This window comes from Tachyglossus aculeatus, chromosome 5 (genome assembly GCF_015852505.1).
Source record: "Tachyglossus aculeatus isolate mTacAcu1 chromosome 5, mTacAcu1.pri, whole genome shotgun sequence".
NCBI classification, from domain to species: domain Eukaryota; kingdom Metazoa; phylum Chordata; class Mammalia; order Monotremata; family Tachyglossidae; genus Tachyglossus; species Tachyglossus aculeatus.
The window spans coordinates 26,497,591-26,517,117 of NC_052070.1; the positions used below are offsets into that span (position 1 = coordinate 26,497,591).

The 19,527-nt window shown below is 42.3% G+C and overlaps 1 non-coding gene across 1 annotated transcript; it reads right to left on the bottom strand.

The window, feature by feature from the left end:
- Positions 1–2,189: 2,189 nt before the first annotated feature.
- LOC119929166 lies at positions 2,190–2,327 on the bottom strand. The gene has a single exon (XR_005451304.1). It is a non-coding gene; the product is annotated as a small nucleolar RNA SNORA7 (small nucleolar RNA).
- Positions 2,328–19,527: the final 17,200 nt, after the last annotated feature.

The following is a 19,527-nucleotide window of genomic DNA, read 5'->3' on the forward strand; positions in this document are numbered from 1 at the left end:
TCTATGTCCCCAATTACCTGCCATACCAATTGCAGCAATCCTTGCAACATAATGGCAAGAAAGGCTGCTCAGCGCTGTTTTATGAGGAAATCATTTTTATCCCTCATCAGGGTAGTGCACTTGTCCTTCGGCCTCCTTGTTTATCCACTTGGGAGCAGAATTATGGCCTCATAAAACAACGCAGTGATACTCTGACTGCTTAGTTAGGATTCCATGGACTCGAGCGCTTGAAAGTTATCGAGGAGTAATTGTTTTGTTTAATTGCTTGCAATAAAAATAATATTAAACACATTTCTTGATTAAACTTTTATATGTAAAACGTTTTGGAGATGTGTGCAAATAATATACATGGCATGATTATTATGCATCCATATGGACTTCCTTTAATTTTAAAAGTCTTACTAAATGTTTGATATTCTTTTTCTGTCTGCATAATAGAATGTCGTGGCCCTCATTAAGGCTTCTGGAAAAAAAGCTTTAGATAGTCTTCCTATCTAGTTTGTTGTTCTTAGACATTTTGTTACAGGGCAACATTTGGGGCCTGCTGGATGGCTCCGTTGCCTAATGATGTGTGATGGATGAAAATATCTTCAGGACTTTTTAATTCCGTTCCTGTGGTACTTTTATCTGATTCATTTTCATGAGTTTCTTCATCGCACAAGTGACCAACATACTCTTCTGTTCCATCCCCAATGTCCTATGTCACAGCAAAATGTCATGTGTTTGGATCTACTCAGTGAATCCCTGGTGTGCAGGGAGGGTGATGTCTGTTTATGGGGTACCAATCTGTTAGACCTAAGATGCATCTGCTAGCCGGCCTACAAGCTAAATGATTGTCCTATTTTAATTTTGCTCCCTTTACAGCTTGTACCAAGGCACATTTCACACACACGCGTGTTCATTGTCCTTTTAGTTATAACTGTGCATCTTCCTCAGTGTTTACTGCTGATAAAATTTCTGATCCATATTTCATTGAGGCAAAGTAGTGAAGTTAGAAAGCTTCCTTTTTATTCTCATAGATATTCCTTTGTGAATCAGTGAGATTCTGATGTCACCGAGACTGATCCATGATGCTTTCCTTCCGCAGTTCAATATTCGTGGAAGGGGTTGGGTCTGCCTAGCTGAGGGAGAGGGCATTTTCTTTAAAAAAAAAAAAAAAAAACCCTTTCCACCTCCTTTTACATGCCTGGATTCCTCCAGGAGATATTTAATGCTTATCCATTGTTTTTTTTCAATAGATTGATTTCTAGTCTTTGTATGATTGCACTGTTTGTAAATATAACAAGCAGTAAGGAGAAGCAGTGTGGCTTAGTGGAAAGACCACTGGCTTGGGAGGCAAAGGTTGTGGGTTCTAATCCTGGCTCCATCATTTAGCAGCTGTGTGACTTTAGGCAAGTCACTTAACTTCTCTTTGCTTCAATTACCTCATCTGTAAAATAGGGATTAAGACTGAGCCCCACCTGGGACAACCTGATTACCATGTATCTGCCCCAGTGCTTAGAACAGTGCTGGGCACAAAGTGAGGGTTTAACAAATACTATAATTATTTATAAAAACATTAGCATAAAGAATATGAGTCCATCGTTCACTCCCAGGGCAATTCCCTCTTCCCAATTGGGTTTGTGGAATAGTAACTATATCCAGTTGAAAGTGGTTTCTCCTCTTGCTCTATAGGATATAGAGGGTTCTCCTCTGGACTGCAAGCTCGTTGTGGGCATAGAATGTAGTTTTATATTGTACTCTCCCAAGCACTTGGTACAGTGCTCTGCATACAGTAAGTGCCCAATAAATATGACTGATTGATTGCTTGTTTTATGGGTATATTTACCCAATTTTGTCTGCTGACCATCATGACTACTTTTGTGGAATTGCTAATCCCTGCTTCAGTTTCAGTTTTGTTGAGTTCTCTGAAAATTCCAATGGATTAAAAATTAATACTTCCTTGTAAATGTGAGCTATCATCTCTCATCTTATGCTATTGAGTTGTCTCTAACCCTTAGCGACTCCATGGACACATCTCTCCCAGAATGCCCCATCCTCCATCTGTAATCATTCTGATAGTGTATCCACAGAGTTTTCTTGGTAAAAATACGGAAGTGGTTAACCATTGCCTTCTACTGAGCAGAAAACTTGAGTCTCCACCCTTGACTCTTTCTCATTCCACTGCTGCTCAGCACAGGTGAATTCTGACTTGTAGCAGATTGCCTTCCACTCATTAGCCATTGCCCAAGCTAGGAATGGATTGGGCAGGCCTCTGCTTGACTCTCTCTCCTATAGCTGAGACTGGTAGAGTACTGGAAACTCTCCAGGCACGATCCTGAGAGAGGGCAGTGAGCTCCCTAGGATTTCACACTCTTGAACTTCCCTGACAGATGGAGGAATGAGATGAGTTTAGCACCCTGGGTAAAATCTGACTTGCTCTTGACTAGAAAATAATTTGAGGTGGTACTATATGGAGTTTAGACTGAAACTGAGAAAGATCAAATTTGTAGGACAGGGGGTCAATAGATGATAATTTAGGATTTATTTTGTTGGGTTTTCCAGGAGGTATAAGCACCAGATCTCCACATCTCAATTGAGGAATATATTCTCTTCCCTGTCTTAAACCGGTTCCTGTATGATCTAAGCATCCTTGCCCCTTACATCTAAGTGAATTTACCATCTCGGATCCAGTTAATTGACTTTTCTCCTGTCCTTTCCTCTTCTCCTTCAACCAGCTGAAGTGACTGACACGATGAGGAATACATCAGGGAAGCCTGGATTGCTGTTCTGGAGGAGAGCTTCTGATGGATCACCATGGAATCATCCTGGCTAATGAATGATCACCAGGTTAACGAGTCCAGAGGTGGTCACAAGCAGCTTGGTGTAGTGGAAAGAGCATGGGCCCGGTGTAGTGGAAAGAGCATGGGCCCGAGAGTCAGAGGACCTGGTTCCCATCCCGGCTCCCCTGCTTGTTGGCTGTGTGTCCTTAGTCAAGTCACTCTACTTCTCTGTGCCCCAGTTACCTCGTCTGTAAAAAGGGGAAATTGGGACTGTGAATCCCATGTGGAATATGGACTGTGTCCAAATTGATCATCTTGTATCTATCCCAGGGTTTTGTAAGTGCCTGGCAAATAGTAAGCATTTAACAAATTCCATTAAAAAAACAAACAAAAAACTTTAACTACAGAAGTATGTTGGAGTATAAGAGAGTTTTATGTTAATTGCATTGTTGACCTGAGCACCATGCATATGGAACAACCATAAATCACTGACTCTTGAAAAATCATTCCCAAAATCTGGCTTTACCAAACGCTTTGTCCTTCCTCTATTTCCTGAAGCTGGACTCTGCTTATTTATAATGTGTTCATTGAAGCACTGTGCCAGCACCTTAATTAGAGGAATTGATTTGATTTGAGATAGTCTGCCATTTGGTAATCCAGCCTGTACATTTCCTACATTGCATATTGTAATGGAAGTATTCAGCTCCACTGGAAATTGCATTTAGGATTTATTCAGAATTTACCCTTGGATGAATGTGCCTTACTTTCATTAGAACTGGAGTAAAGTTCATTGAGGGATTCTGCACGTTTTGTCCATCTTGATTCCCTTTGATATCTTCTCTCTATTTTCATCTCTCAGACCTGGATACTCTGTTTCTGTCTTGCATTTCTTTAGACTCTCTTGACCACTTTTCTCTGAAGTTTTCCTAGTTTGTTTTTAATTATCTTCTAAATAACCTTTCAAAGCATCCTGTATCGTGCATCAATTTCTTCCTTCTCTAGACTCTAAACTTGTTATGGGCAGGGAACCTAACTGCTAAATCTGTTGTACTGTACTCTCTCAAGCTCTGCACAAAGTGCTCAATAAATGGATTGATTGATTCATGTTTTAAGCATGTCCTTCACACAAGCATTTTCAGTCTTCTCCTTGATGTTTGTATGTTGTATGTTTGTCAGTATGTTGGTGCTACTTTATCTTTTACCTTATTTTCTGGTGAGACCATTTTCAAAGGAAATGCCTCATCATTTTATCCATTTCCCAGTGGAGTGTAATTGAGGCACAATGTGGATAATTTCCTTGCAAACATTTCTTGCTAAATTAGCCCTTCTTTATTGGCTTCTAAAAGCTTTAAATTTTTCCTTCTTGGGCAGGAGGGATTTTTAACTTCAGTTTCGACAACTGATTGTTTGAACCCAGCCAAATGATGTTTTGGGGTAATGGCAAAGCTCCAGAGAAGATTCTTTTTTGGTCTGTCAGCACACTATCAACCTTGCTCTAGATAATTCCGTTCAAAGTTTTCCAGGCTCTTTGACATCCGTTTTGTTTTGGTGTATTGTGTGCATCATATGCAGACGGCTGGTTTGGCAAAAGTGACTAATCAGGTTCTTCCCTCACTTTGCTGTCATTTTTCAAACTCACCAAAGAAAGATTCCTGCACTCCTGTTATTTCAACATGTTTTAATTCCTAATGGATGTGACGGGTCGACTGCTTGGATAAAAGGTAACCTGGCAATCCACTAGCATTGCTGCATCCAACACCTCCATTCCTGGCTCTGCTGTATACTGCTTGACCCAAAGTATAATTGCTCATCATTGTTGCTATGGGTAACAGATGCTTCATTCCTTCTTTTTTATTGAAGGTTGGCTTCATACTTCTTAGTATCTGCAAGACCCTCATCAACAAGCAGTGTTGATGGTAGTGTCTATGTATTGTGGCTTCCTAATTGATGATTTCTCTGGCCTTCACCTGTTGTATCCTGTACTGTCCCAGATGAGAAGGGCTGCTTAAGTTGATGCAGGCGTTCACTTCCTTTATTCTGATGGTACTGCTACAGAGTCACCTTTGGCAATTTTTTAATCAAAACAAACAGGTCCCCAGTCCTTGTGTCTTTTAACAGTGATTTCTACTCAGTCCAGACTGACTTTGAGTGACAGGGACATCAACAGGGTTCCTACTCAGTGGAAAGAGCATGGGCTTTGGAATCAGAGGTCATGTGTTCAAATCCTGACTCTGCCACATGTCTGCTGTGTGACCTTGGGCAAGGCACTTAACTTCTCTGAGCCTCAGTTACCTCATCTGTAAAATGGGGATTAAGACTGTGAGCCCCACATGGGGCAACTTGATCACCTTGTATTCCCCCTCAGCGCTTAGAACAGTGTTCTGCACATAGTAAGTGCTTAACAAATGCCATTATTATTATTCTCCCCTTTTTTTAACACAACTAGTTAAGCACTTATGTTGGTCAGCAAGAGTAACACCATCTTGTATTATTTGACCACAGGAGTAACAAAGTCAAAGGATGACTCCATCGTGTATTATTTATTATTTGACTCTGGGAGCAATGAGGACAAAGGATGATTTAGAGGAGAAACTGTATTATCTTTCTGAGGATATTGAAGAGAGGAACCAAATTGTTTTCCAGAGGGCTGCAGGAGGGGCTCAATTGCTCTGCTGGGCAGGAAAAGGACTGACAGATGGGGCTATGCCCGTGGGGGAATAAGCCCAGGTGTACGGTAGCCTTCCTACGTGGTTTACCTGGCAATGAGCTTATGAGCGGAAAAGAGCAAGCAATTTTGAGCAGCCCCCCAGCTGCAACATCCCCCACCAGAACAATGGATAAAGGGGGAAATATCTGTCCCTCTTTGCCCAGTGTGGAACTACTTAAGCCATGCACTAAGACATCTATGGCTGCCACCAACAAGCACCGAAGACTTGAACCAGGATAACAGCGAACTACGGGCAGTCTGACTCCTTGAAACTCCTCTAACATGGAATCATCTTCAACAAGACTTGGGGAAAATCAGTTGGATAGGTGTTGTGGGGTGGGCAGTGGTGTGTGTGTGTGTGTGCGTGTGTGTGTATGTGTGTGTGCATGCAAGCATATGTGCCTAACCCCTATTTTAGTCTAAAATAAAGCTTTCCACTATAACAGTGGTGTTTGGTTTACTTTTTGGAACATGTCATTTGAGCACCCAAATTAAAAAGGGAGTCAAATCCCTGGTTAAGCACTCATAAGTAGAGCCCCTGATACTGTAGGGCAGTGATCCCCGGGTGGGGCTCATGACACGCACTACATGCCAGGAACATATGAATCAATTAATCATTGTGCTTACTGACATCACTACGGTTCCTATTTTCTTCTGCTTTTTTTAATGCAAGTAGTTAAGGATTTACTATGCACAGGCACATATGAATCAATTAATCACTATATTTATTAATAATAATAATGATGATTGTGCTATTTCTTAAACACTTACTATGTGCCAAGCACTATTCTAAGTGCTGGGGTAGATACAGGGTAATCAGGTTGTCCCACATGAGCTCACACTTTTAATCTCCACTTTACAGATGGGGTAACTGAGGCACAGAGAAGTTAAGCGACTTGCCCAAGGTTACACAGCAGACAAGTGGCGGAGCCGGATTTAGAACCCACATACTCTGACTCCCAAGCACAAGCTCTTCCATGAAGTCACGTTGCTTCTCACTTCCTGTGTGGAGAGCACTCTGTTAAACCCTTGGGAGAGTACAATATTTGGTAGGCATGTTCCCTTCCCACAGTGAACTTACAGTCTGGGAGGAAGACAGACATTAATAAAAATAAATAAATTATAGATATGTGCAAAAGGGCTATGGGGCTGAGGGATGGGTGAATAAAGGGCATTAATCCATGTACAAGGGTGATGCAGAAGGGAGTGGGAGAAGAGAAAATGAGAGTCTAGTTGGGGAAGATGTCTTGAAGGAGATGTGCCTTCCATAAGACTTTGAAATTTGGGAAAGTGATGGTCTGTTGGCTGTAAAGAGGGAGGGCATTCCAGGCCAGAGGCAGGATATGGTGAGAAGTTTGCAGTGAGGTAGACAAGATCAAGGTAAAATGAGTAGGTTGGCATTTAGAGGAGTGAAGTGTGTGGGCTGGAATATAACAGGAAAGCAGCAAGGTAAGGTAGGAGGGGTCGAGGTGATTAATTGAGTTCTTCAAAGCAGATGGTAAGGAGTTTCTGTTTGATGCAAAAGTGGATGGGTGAGTACTGGAGGTTCTTGAGGAGGGGGAAAATATGGCTGAATGTTTTTGTAGAAAAAATGATCTGGGCAGCAGAGTGAAGTGTGGACTGGGGTGAGAAATGAGATAATCAGGTTGGACTCTGTCCTTGTCCCACATGGGACTCACAATCTAAGTCTTCTAACTCTTTGAAGCTGGACACTCACAACCTGTGTTCATCCGCACAGGCATTCTGCTCTATTTCACTGCCAAGCTCTCCCTTTCCCATCCACATAAATGTTGAGGAAGGATTTTATGGGTAGAAGCTATGAATAAAAAAAACCACCTTTGAGATTCATTTGAAACATTTGGTTCAGGCAAATAATATGCTTAATAGAATTCCTTCATATTTCTAGGCTGAACATCGACCCTCCTCCTCAGGAAAGTTGGAATTGCCAAATGGAAGTGATGTCAGTATTTTCCTCTGAGTCCTATTGCCCTCTGCTGGATTGTGTCAAAAAGATTGCATTAGATTTGGATTGTGGAAGAAGGGGATGTCTAATTTTGGGATTTTTAGAAACTTGCCACTTCTACTGATCTGGAAATTTCTGCCAAACTCGGTTCATGATTCCTGAAAGCTAAGGGAAGATTCATTGAGTGGGCAGTGTCCTGAGATAGTTATCTGTCCAGGTACTCAGGTTTAGTGGATGGCTGAAAGGCTAGTAAGTCAGACAGGACAGGCGAAACAGGGCCTTTTATAAGGTTTATGAGTCACGACCTAAATTTAAAGGCAACCATGAAGACCCTGGTTTCAGCCTTTCAAAAAGATTGAACTTTTTCTCACATTGAATTTAAAACCGAAATGGTCGAAACACTTTTAAACATTAACATTGGAGGCATTTAAACCAGGCTTCTAGGAGAAAATCAACACGAGTTAAACAGCACAACTCCATTACATTATCACTTGAATACAAAGACCCGGTGTCCAGCTCCTCAAAAAACTCAAGGAATTCAAATTGCTCACATGGCATAAGGTAGTGCTGAAAACAGAGAATACACCCTCAAAAATTATGAAATGCTTTTGCCCTTCTGATTTTCTTACTGACTTTCAGAGGGGTCTCACATTGAAAATCTTTACAAGCACAATTTGAAGAACAGATTAACCAAAAGAGGCAAATAGAGAGTGAGACCATAGTATATCTATTACCAGAAGAGAAAAAAAAAAGAGTGAAGAGTGAGAGATTAATGGAAATATGAGAAAAAAGCATGGCAGAATGGTTAATAACAATAATGATAATATTGGTTACATGCTTACTATGTGCCAGGCACTGTACTAAGTGCAGGGTGGATACAAGCAATCAAATAGGACACAGTCCCTGTCCCACGTGGGGCTCACAATCTCAATCCCAATTTTACAGATGAGGTAATATAGGCACAGAGAAGCGAGATGACTTGCCCAAGGTCACACAGCTGACAAGTGATAGAGCTGGATTAGAACCCATGACCTTCCGACTCCCAGGTCTGTGGTCTATCCAATATGTCATGTTGCTTCTAATTAATGGCTAAATGGAGACTACCTGAGTTGAATAGGCTTTGGAAATCAGAATCACGAGGAGAGGCTGGAGTGGTGGGCTAGTCCAATGAAAGCAGCTTTTGGCCATGAGAAGGTTAGAGAGAAGAAATTGAAATGGACAAGGTAGGAGATGAGGGATGAAACTGTTTTATGATGATTATGATCAGTCAGAAAAGTTCTTCTGAAAAGAGAAATACTGGCTATTCAGAAAGTCCCAGAAGGGATGCTTCATGGAAATCATAAGATTGGAAATGACCCTTGAATTCTCTTCCCAATAACAGTTTGCAGTTCTTTGCTTCTGATTTTGGGTTCTGAGGTCAATCAATCAATCGTATTTATTGAGCGCTTACTATGTGCAGAGCACTGTACTAGGTCAAGGTCTGGCACTGAGTTTGCATAAATGTCAGGCTCAGAACAGGCAGTTTGACAGGGGATAGAAAGGGAAGACACTGCTGGAGGTCTGTGGGCAGAGCTCTGCATCCAGCTGCCCATAGCCCCTGTCTGGAAAGCAGAAGCCTGCAATGCCTCCCCCTTGCCATTCCCAAAGACCCTCTTCCTCCTCCCACCCTCCCCAAATCTGTCTCTGTCAGACCCTGAATGCTTAGACACTAACTGCTTGTTGCCATGAGGAAGCTATGAACTTTGGAACTGAAATAACCTTCCCTGACTATCCACCTGTCACCCTTACACTGTTGGTGGTTTAGATTATGGAGTGGACTTCAAAGACCCCCTCATCATCTTCAGAGGGTGATCTTTCTGCTTCTGTGTTCAGTGCCCCCTGCCACTTCCTACTCTCCTTACTGCTTTATTATCATTATTATTATCATTAAAGCTGGGCATTGAGGTTGAGGGGTCCTGCGGCTGATGTTGGGGTGCTCAAATTGTATGTATGGGGAGTACTGGAGCAAGTAGTAGAATGGGGGTGGGACAGTAACACAAAAGGCAGATACTAGAAGCCCCCCAAAGTCAATAAAACACAGAAAGAGGATAGGATCAGGGTAGTTACAAGAGATAATAGGGCTCCAACAAAGGCTAGATCATCCCATCACCACCAGGAAAACTATCAATATTGGTAATATTGAAGGGCAGGGAAACATTTCCCAGACATTCAGGTCAAGAAGGACATGCTAACGGTTCAACCATGACATTTTTGCAAGAACTGCACAGACTCCCAAACAAGAAACACCCAAAATATACTGGTACACCTCAGAAACACCCACACCACCCAGACTGATATCAGAGGTGAAGATGCCCATCTTTAGGGTGGAACTGTGGAGGGGGAAGGAGTGTTGGAAGGGAATGAGAGAGGTCCAGGGGACAGTGGTCTTTGTTCTGAGTCCACTGGTTCCTAAACCAGTGTAAAGGCAAGCCAGTGAACTGCATTGTTGTAGACCTATTGTCATGTTGTTTTGTTCTTGAATTGGTATTTATACTGTGGCAATGGACAGCTTCCTTCCCTTTTTATAGGAACCCCTGTATGTTGCTGACAGGAGGTAACTGTTGGGAACAATTAATTATTATCATTGTCGTCCTCATTATGATATCTGTAAGCACTTACTATGTGTCAAGCACTGTTTGAACCACCGGGGTAGATACACGTTTATATGTCGGACCCGCTCTGAGTAGGAGGGAGAACAGGCAATGAATACTCATTTTACAGATGAGGAATTTGAGTCACACAGAAGTTAAATGACTTGCCCAAGGTCACACAGCGGGCAAGTGGCAGAATTGGGATTAAAACCCAGGTCCTCTGATTCCCAGGCCCATGTTCTTTCCAGGTTTGAAGCTTGGGGAAAGAGGCAGGGGGGCAGAGACAAGGGAAATTAACAGGGCATTAACAGTTCCCCAGGTGTGAAGAAGGCAATTGATATTGACAGATAGTTCCTCTTTGGAAAGGAGATGAAAAGGGAAATTGGAGGGTAGTGGAGCTATAGTCCTTCAGCTACAAACCATTTGGTGCCAAGTCTTCTAGAGCCCATTTCTATTCAGTCATTCGATCGTATCTATTGAGTGTTTACTGTTGATGATGATGATGGTATTAAGTGCCTGTTGTGTGCAGAGCACTCCATTAAGCTCTGGGTAGACTAAAATGCAACAGTTAACAGACGTATTCCCTGCCCACAGTAAGCTTACACTCTAGAGCAGGAGATAGACATAATAATAATAATAGTAATAATGGTATTTGTTAAGTGCTTACTGTGTGCCAAGCACGGTTCTAAGTGCTAGGGTAGGTACAAGGTAATCAGATTGTCCCACGTGGGGTTCACAGTCTTAACCCCCATTTTGCAGATGAGGTAACTGAGGTACCAAGAAGTGAAGTGACTTGCCCAAAGTCACACAGCTGACATGTGGCGGAGCCAGGATTAGAACCCATGACCTCTCACTCCCAAACCCGTGCTCTTTCCACTAATCCATGCTGCTCAGTAGAAAATTACAGAACTGCATGTAAGTGCTGGGGGACTGGGAGCGGGAGATGAATGAAGGGAACAAGTGAGGGAGATGCAGAAGAGTGGGGGAGAAGAGGAAAGGAGGACTTAGTCTGGGGAGGCCTTTTGGAGGAGATGTGGCTTCAGTGAGGCTTTGAAGCGGTGGAGAGTAATTGTCTGTTGGATTGAGGGAGGGCGTTCCAGGTCAGAGACAGGATGGGGACAAGAGATCTGTGGTGAAATAGAGACAAAATAGAGGTAAAGTGAGAGGTTACCATTAGAAGAGCAAAGTGTGTGGGCTGGGTTGTAATAGGAGAGTAGCAAGGTGACGTAGGAGGAATCAAAGTGATTGAGTGCTTTAAATTCTACCCATTCCTCACCCAGCCAGAATTCCTGGGAAAGTCAGTGGCAACTTGGCTTAAGTATGTCAGAATCAGGCTCTCCTGCAAAGCATTCCAAGGTAAATGCGATGGAGCAAACAGCATACAATAGATCTGTAAACATACTTAGAATGAATAAACATACTCAGCTAAATTTCCCAACATCTGTTCAGGCTCATGGCAGGGCCATTCCCTCTAAATCCAAAATCATTTGCACAGCCTTGAAAAAGGATTGATTCTGCTTCATGAATCAATGTCCATAGAGGCCTTCGTAATACCCTGAGCGTATCTTTTGGGACACAAGAGGCCTCAGTATAAACAGTCTAGACTTCCTTTACCCCATTTTTCTTCCTGTGTTTTCCTGCATCAGGGACCATCACTTTAAGGATGGGGGTAGAGCAAGTAAGACAAAAAAAGAGATCTTCCTTTCCAGGGATTTCTTGTCTATAGGAAGGCATGGGAAGATGGTAAGTCAAGGTGAAGCTAGCTAACGTGTCACTCCCCTTGCAGAGAAATATCTCTTTTAACATTTGATAGAGCATCATTTCCAACTAGATAAGAGGCTTTTTCTCTAGCCAGATCTCTAAGTGGGATGTATACTTAGGCATGTTAATATCTTGACCCCGATGTATCTTTGTCTCACTCTATTAATAACTAACAGACTGTCAAATCAGTACACAGTTAAATGGGTCTGGGCAGTGCGGAGAATCTTGTATGCTGAAGAATTCACATCTGTTGGTGTGAAAATCAGAATTGAAACCACTGAGTAGAATCAATGGGTGACTGCCACTCGATATAGCCCACCTGAATCAGTACAAGAGGCCTGTTCTTAGTCTCCGGGCAACCAGATCAGAATGTGAAGCATCACAGTTGTGAACACCACCAAAGTAAAACACAGGGCTCCCAAAGCTCCCGCTTTAGTCTCACGGAGGCAGGAACTGGCAGAGAGATGAAGTCATTCTGGAGAAAGAAAAGTAGAACCACTGTCTAAAGTCAAAACCAGTGGCTGCTAAACAAAATCCTATTCACATGGATTAGGGCGGTGCTATGGATTAGGTCTGAAGTGTTGGGGCTCTTGGAAGGAAGGTGCTATATAAAGAGAGGGTACTTGTAACTTCTCAATAGTTATTTGGTTTTTTGCTCAGATCAGTAAGGCCCTTCCTTCTAACAATGCTGAATGCTCAAAGCGGTACAGAACTAGATCAGGCGGAGAATCAGAACACAAGAAGCAGGGCATTTACATGGCAAAGCTGTTGCTAGAATAATGTGAAAGGATGAGAGAACAAACCATATTTCTGTCTGACATTCACCAAATGTCATGGAGGGCAGGTTAAGCTGTTCATTGAAGGAAATAAAATGACTAAACTAGGAATGTTTATTTACAAAAATGAGGGGGGAGGAATTGTAATAAATAAGGATGAAGCAGGGTTTATGGATTTTCCTCTGGCATTCATCATGGAAAAGATACATTATTTAGTGCTACAGCCTATGGCTAGTCTCTTTTGGGGGAATAGGCATTTGTGATTAGCTGATTTAAAATTCCTATGAAGTGGAAGGAGCAAGGAGATTTCACCCATGTGCACTTTCCACGAGGCAGACAAAATATCGGCCTTTTCCCACAAGGAAAATCCCAATTTGCATTCTATTTGACAGGGTACTCTTGATTTCTTGAAATCCAATAGGATAGGATGATCCAAACCGTTTGAAGTCCCTTAAAACATCTCAAAATCCAAGAAGTGAAGTGTTACAAATAATAGCGCAGTAATTTCAATAGGAGACACATTTCTCATTTGAAGTGGTTTATTACAAAGGTCATTCCTGAATGTGTTACATGTGGAAGAAGATATTTAATAGAAGTGCACAGAAGTGCGACAGTTTGGGAAAATTTGACCCTGAAGGAGGCAGTTGGGAACTTATGAAGGACAAGTGTGAACCTTGGTGCTCTGAAGCGAGAGCTGGTTTCTTTTGTTGTTGTTGTTAAACCAGAAATTCCCATAAAAATACACTAAGAATTGATCAGTCAATCAAGAAATCAGTGGGATTTGCTGAAAATTTACTACGTGCAGAGCAATGTAATAAGTTCTCGGGAGAATACAACACAACAGAGTTGGTAGACGTGTTCCCTGCCCACAGCGAGTTTACAGCTTAAAGGGAGAGACAGACATTAATAAAAAGGAATAAATAAATTCTGGATATTTACCTAAGAGCTGCGGGGCTGGCAAACTGGTAAACTTATAAACACTGTAAGCGCGTTGTGGGCAGGGAATGTGTCTATCAACTCAGTTATAGCGTACTCTCCCAAGTGCTTAGTACATTAAGTGCTCCATAGATGTGATTGAAGATTGATTGATTGATAAAGAGTTTCTGTTTGATGCAGAGGTGACTGGCAACCCCTTGAGGTTCTTCAGGTGTGGGCCGACATGGACCGAACATTTTTTAAGAAAAATTATCTGGATGGAAGAGTGAAGAAAAAAATCTAGTGTAAGAAGAGATGGGAAGGGAGGTCAACAAAAGAGGCAAGATTTGAAAAGTGCTTAGTTCAACGTGGAAGCAGCTTGGATGGAAATAAAAGGGGATCTAAGTATCAGATTTGCAAAGTCTGTAGTCTAAGGAGAAAAGGAGAAATATACAGTGGTAATTTTGATGATTTTATTAGTAATCAAGAGCATTTTATATGGGCAGGCAATGGGGAGAAATAATGGAAATTCCCCATTGAAGAACTGTTTTATTGGATGATCTACCAAGCTGCAGAAGTACTACAGGCCAGTGAGATTTTTATCGGCAAATGCTTCATTCCCTTTTTCAGTTAGAGCAATGAATACTACTAACCTCAATAAAAGGTAATATAAACTGTAAGATCCTTGTAGGCAGGAATTATGTTTACCAGTCCTATTGAACTCTCACAAGTGGGCAGTACAGTGCTTTTACATTAAATACCCAATAAATGTCATTGATTAATTAGTGTCAGTGCGATGGGCTGTACCTTCAGTTTTTATTGAATTTTTTCTGCTGGTACCCTTGTCTCTTTTAACATGAGCTCATTCCTCTTTCATTCAATCATATCTATGGAGTTCTTACCATGTGCAGAGCACTGTACTAAGCGCTTAGCTCCTCTTGTTCCCAAGGCTTTTGGAGTTGGGTCAGAATTAGCTTTGATCGGGAAATCAGAAATACAAGGATCTCAGGAATTAACAAGAGTGCATTGCCATCATTTATATCATTAATTGATTGAGTATCAATTCTTTGCAGAGCCCTGTATTAACCACTTTTGAGAGTACAATAGAGAGAAGCAGCGTGGCTTAGTGGAAAGAGCCTGGGTTTGGGAGTCAGAGGTCATGAGTTCTAATCCCACTTCTGCCACTTGTCAGCTTTGCGACTTTGGGCAAGTCATTTAACTTCTCTGGGCCTCCATTCCCTCATCTGTAAAATGGGGATGAAGTCTGTGAGCCCTAAATGAGACATCCTGATTAGCTTGTATCTACCCCAGCACTTACAACAGTGCTTTGCACAGAGTAAGCACTCAACAAATGTCATCATTATTAGAAAAGACATATCCTCTGCCCTTGAGAAGTTTCTCCTACTACTACTACTACTATGTTGCCAACTTGTACTTCCCAAGTGCTTAGTACAGTGCTCTGCACACAGTAAGCGCTCAATAAATATGATTGAATGAATGAGTGAATAATAATAATAATTCTAGTACTTATTAAGTGCCTACTGTGTTCCAGGCACTGAATTAAGTGCTGAGGTGAATACAAGCAAATCAGGTTGGAAATGGTCCCTGTCCCACGTGGGACTCACAGTCTCAATCCCATTTTACATATGAGGAAACTGAGGCACAGAGAAGTGATTTGCCCAAGATCACACAAGTGGCAGAACCAGAATTAGAACTCACAACCTTCCAACTCCCAGGACCGTGCTCTATCCAATATGTCAAGCTGCTTCCCAATTCTATGGATATGGATACGCTCCTTGTGTGCAGGGATTATGTCTCTACCAACTTTGTGTCTCTACCAACTCTATTGTATTTGCACTTTCCCATGTGCTAAGTACAGTGCTCTACACACAATAAGTGCTCAATAAGTATCACTGATTGAGTGATATATTTTTTGTGCACACAGAAGATGTGGTGTACAGTGCATTTCACCTCAGCATGGCTCTGTGACGGAAAGGAGCGATGAAGGGCTCCCAGTCCCATGCACCCACTGCACACATAAAGATTGATTTTTTTCTGTGTTTGTGCCCTCATGCTGATTGTCCAAACCCAATGGAATACATAGAAATGCAGTTAGTATCTCCTCTTTGAAAAGCAGCATGGCACAGTGGAAAGAACACGGGCTTTGGAGTCAGAGGTCATGGGTTCAAATCCTGGCTCCACCAATTGTCAGCTGTGTGACTTTGGGCAAGTCACTTCACTTCTCTGTGCCTCAGTTACCTCATCTGTAAAATGGGGATGAGACTGTGAGCCTCCCATAGGACAACTTGATCACCTTGTTACCTCCCCAGCGCTTAGAAAAGTGCTTTGCACATAGTAAACACTTAATAAATGCCATCATTATTATTATAAAGGGGAAATATAGGTACAACTGTTAGTGGCAAGTATGTGGAAGTAGGAAATGTGTTCATAAATGGAGTATCTAAACTGATACATGTGTTAATGCTACGAGTGGGAGTTGGGGTGACATGACCTGAGGGAGTTGTCAAATACTTGGGGAATGCCTCTATGAGGAAGTGGGTTTTAAAGAGGGTTTTGAAAATTGGCAGAAATGTTTCCTGGTAAGTTTTAGGAAGAACAATCCAGGCAGAGGGAAGGGTACAGGCAGTGGGAGGATATAAGAAATGCCATAGCATGGCAAAATAAAAAGCATAACTTGGGAGGAGCAAAGTGTGCTAGCTGGGAGGTAGCAAATGGAGAGAGCTTGGCTCAGTGAAAAGATCCTGGGCTTTGGAGTCAGAGGTCAGGGGTTCAAATCCTGGCCCCACCAACTGTCAGCTGTGTGATTTTGGGCAAGTCACTTAACTTCTCTGTGACTCAGTTCCCTCATCTCTAAAATGGGGATTAAGACTGTGAGCCACATGTGGGACAACCTGATCACCTTCTAACCTCCCCAGTGCTTAGAACAGTGCTTTGCACATAGTAAGCACTTAATAAATGCCATCATTAGTATTATTATTATAAGAAAGAGTATTAGCATTTATTCTAACCACCCTCAATTGAGGGAAGTTAAAACGATACCGTCCACTAAGTAGACATTAATAATAGTTTACTTCTTCATCATTCTGTCTTGTCTTATGCCGTCAAGTCATCTCCGACCCATAGTGTTGCCATGGATACATCTCTCCCAGAACCCTCCACCTCCATCTGCAATCGTTCTGGTAGTGTATTAGCCGTAGAGTTTTCTTGGTAAAAATACAGAAGTGGTTTACCATTGCTTCCTTCCATGCAGTAAACTTTAGTCTCCACCCTCAACTCTCTCCCATGCTTCTGCTTCCCAGCACGGTTGAGTTTTGACTTGTAGCAGATTGCCTTCCACTCGCTAACCACTGCCCAAGCTAGGAATGGAAATGCCTCTGCTTGACTCTCCCTCCCATAGTCAAGACTGGTAAAGAACTGGAAACTCTCCAGGTGCAACCCTGAAAGGGGAACAGTCTATCTAAAGAACAGTAATTTAAAGCAAGGTGATAGTAGGCAAGGCTTTTAAAGACAAGTAATTTGTCCTAGGCAAAATCTACAAGCCTGGATTACAGTGAAGCCTGTGGTATGGCTGAATTATCCATTTAGCTGGAAAACTGTCCCATTATTCCCTCTCTCACTTCCACATGGTCCATAGGGCAAATGTCTTGTCCTTCAGTAGTGTGATAGACTGTTTTATTATCTCAGAAACCTCAGAGAGCAATGCTGTCAAAAGGGAGCCCACAAAGACAGAACACTTGCAATACTAAGTCTGGCTCCTGCCTCCAAGTCAACCAGGTCACTCCAGTTGTGACTGATTTTATCTACCAAGGAAGAAAGCTATCCAGACAAGGAAATGTTTGAGTGTTCTGATCAGAGACAGCCCGGATTCATCAAACTGTCATCCCCTAAGAAGAGTTTCACTGATCAAGGTGCTACAACGTCTGAGTCTAGAAAAATAAAATGTTTTTATCCTTTGTGCATCTGATGGTAGAGAATCGTGATATCTTTTCACCATGAGCCGCAGGTGGGGATACCTTCTAATGTGTTACCCGATCATATCAGTGCACTGGTGAATTTCAAAACTCTTGTTGTCGGCAAAGGAATATGATGGACAATGGGGACAGGCAACAGGGACTCAAATTTGGAGGGATCCTTCATTAGATTACCGACTCTGTTCTTCTCATGTGTCTGGGTGTGATAGATAGAAGTAGTGGAAGAAGGAAAGGGGATGAGGTATGGGGAATCCTGGATGAGAAGAGTTCTTGAGTTGTGGGCAGGGAATGTATCTGTTATATAATAATGATGGTATTTGTAAAACGCTTACTATGTGCCAAGCACTATTCTAAGCACTGGGCTAAAAACAAGGTTATCCGGTTGTCCCACTTGGGGCTCACAGTCTTAATCCCCATTTTACAGATGAGGTAACTGAGGCACAGAGAAGTTAAGCAACTTGCCCAAAATCAGACAGATGACAAGTGGCAGAGCTGGGATTAAAACCCATGACCTCTGACTCCCAAACCCGTGCTCTGATACAAGGTAATCAGGTTGTCCCACGTGGGGCTCACAATCTTAATACCCATTTTATGGATGAGGTAACTGAGGTCCAGAGAGTGAAGTGACCCACCTAAAATCACACAGCTGACAAGTGGCGGAAGCAGGATTAGAACCCGTGACCTCTGACTCCCAAATCCAGGCTCTTTCTACTAGTCCCTGCTGCTTCTCTACCCATGCATTCCCATTCAATACCCATTCAATAACCATTCGTTCATTCAATCGTATTTATTGAGCGCTTACTATGGGCAGAGCACCTTACTAAACGCTTGGGAGAGTGCAATATAACAATAAACAGACCCATTCCCTGCCCACAATGAGTACCAAGCTTCTAACTGGAATATCTGGGAAATTAAGTCTTCACAGGCAATGGAAAGAAACCAGAAGGTGGAAGAAAGGTCAATAATTAAATCGAATGATCTCAATTCTAGGTTTGCCTTGCTTGCAGATGCCCGGCCAGTGATTGTCATTTGGGGTCATGGCACTGATCCAAGCTTTGTCTATTGACTAAAAAGACAGATCTCTCCAGGCGTACAAACCCAAAGCAATCTTTAAAACAATTAGCCAAATCAGATTTCCAAATGCTAGAGAAAGGGCCATTTTTCACATGCAGTAATCAGATTTAGATAATACAAGTTACCATATGTTACCTGAATTCGCAGGTTTCCTGACAGGTTGAACGTCATCAACAAATGAGCCAATGAGGAAGAATCGCGGCCTGGAAAGAGACCATGAGCCTGGGAGTCAGAGGTCATGGGTTCTAATTCTGACCCTGCCACTTGTCTTCTGTGTGACCTTGGGCAAGTCATTTTACTTCCCTGGGCCCCAGTTGCCTCTTCTGTTAAATGGGAATTAAGACTGTGAGCCCCACATGGGACAGGGACTATGACCAACCCAACTTGCTTGTATCCACCCTCAGAAAGAACCCTGGGAGACAATTTCAAAAATGGTTAAAAAACTATGATCTTGGGTAATGAACAGTAAATACTCCATTCATTCATTCATTCATTCAATCACATTTTTTAAGTGCTTACTGTATCCACGCACAGCACTGTACTAAGCACTTGGGGAAAGTACAATACAGCAATAAAGAGTGACAATCCCTGCCCACGATGGGCTCACAGTCTGGAGTGGGGGAGACAGAAAGCAGTGCAAATAAATAAAATTACAGATAAATGCTTAAGTGCTGTGAGGCTTGGGGAGGGGAGAAGAACAAAGGGAGCAAGTCAGAGAGATTCAGAAGAGAGTTTGTGTTGAGGACCGGTTCTCCTTCTATTAACAGTGTGAGCCCCACTTTGGACCTGATGATCTTGTGTCTACCCCAGGGCTTAGTACAGTGCTTGGTACGTAGTAAGCCCTTAATAAATGGCACAATTATTACAACTGGCCCAGAGAGAATGAACAGAGGAAAGCTTTGAATGCAGGAAGCTTTTCTTCTGTGCAAAATGAGCAGCAGAGGTGC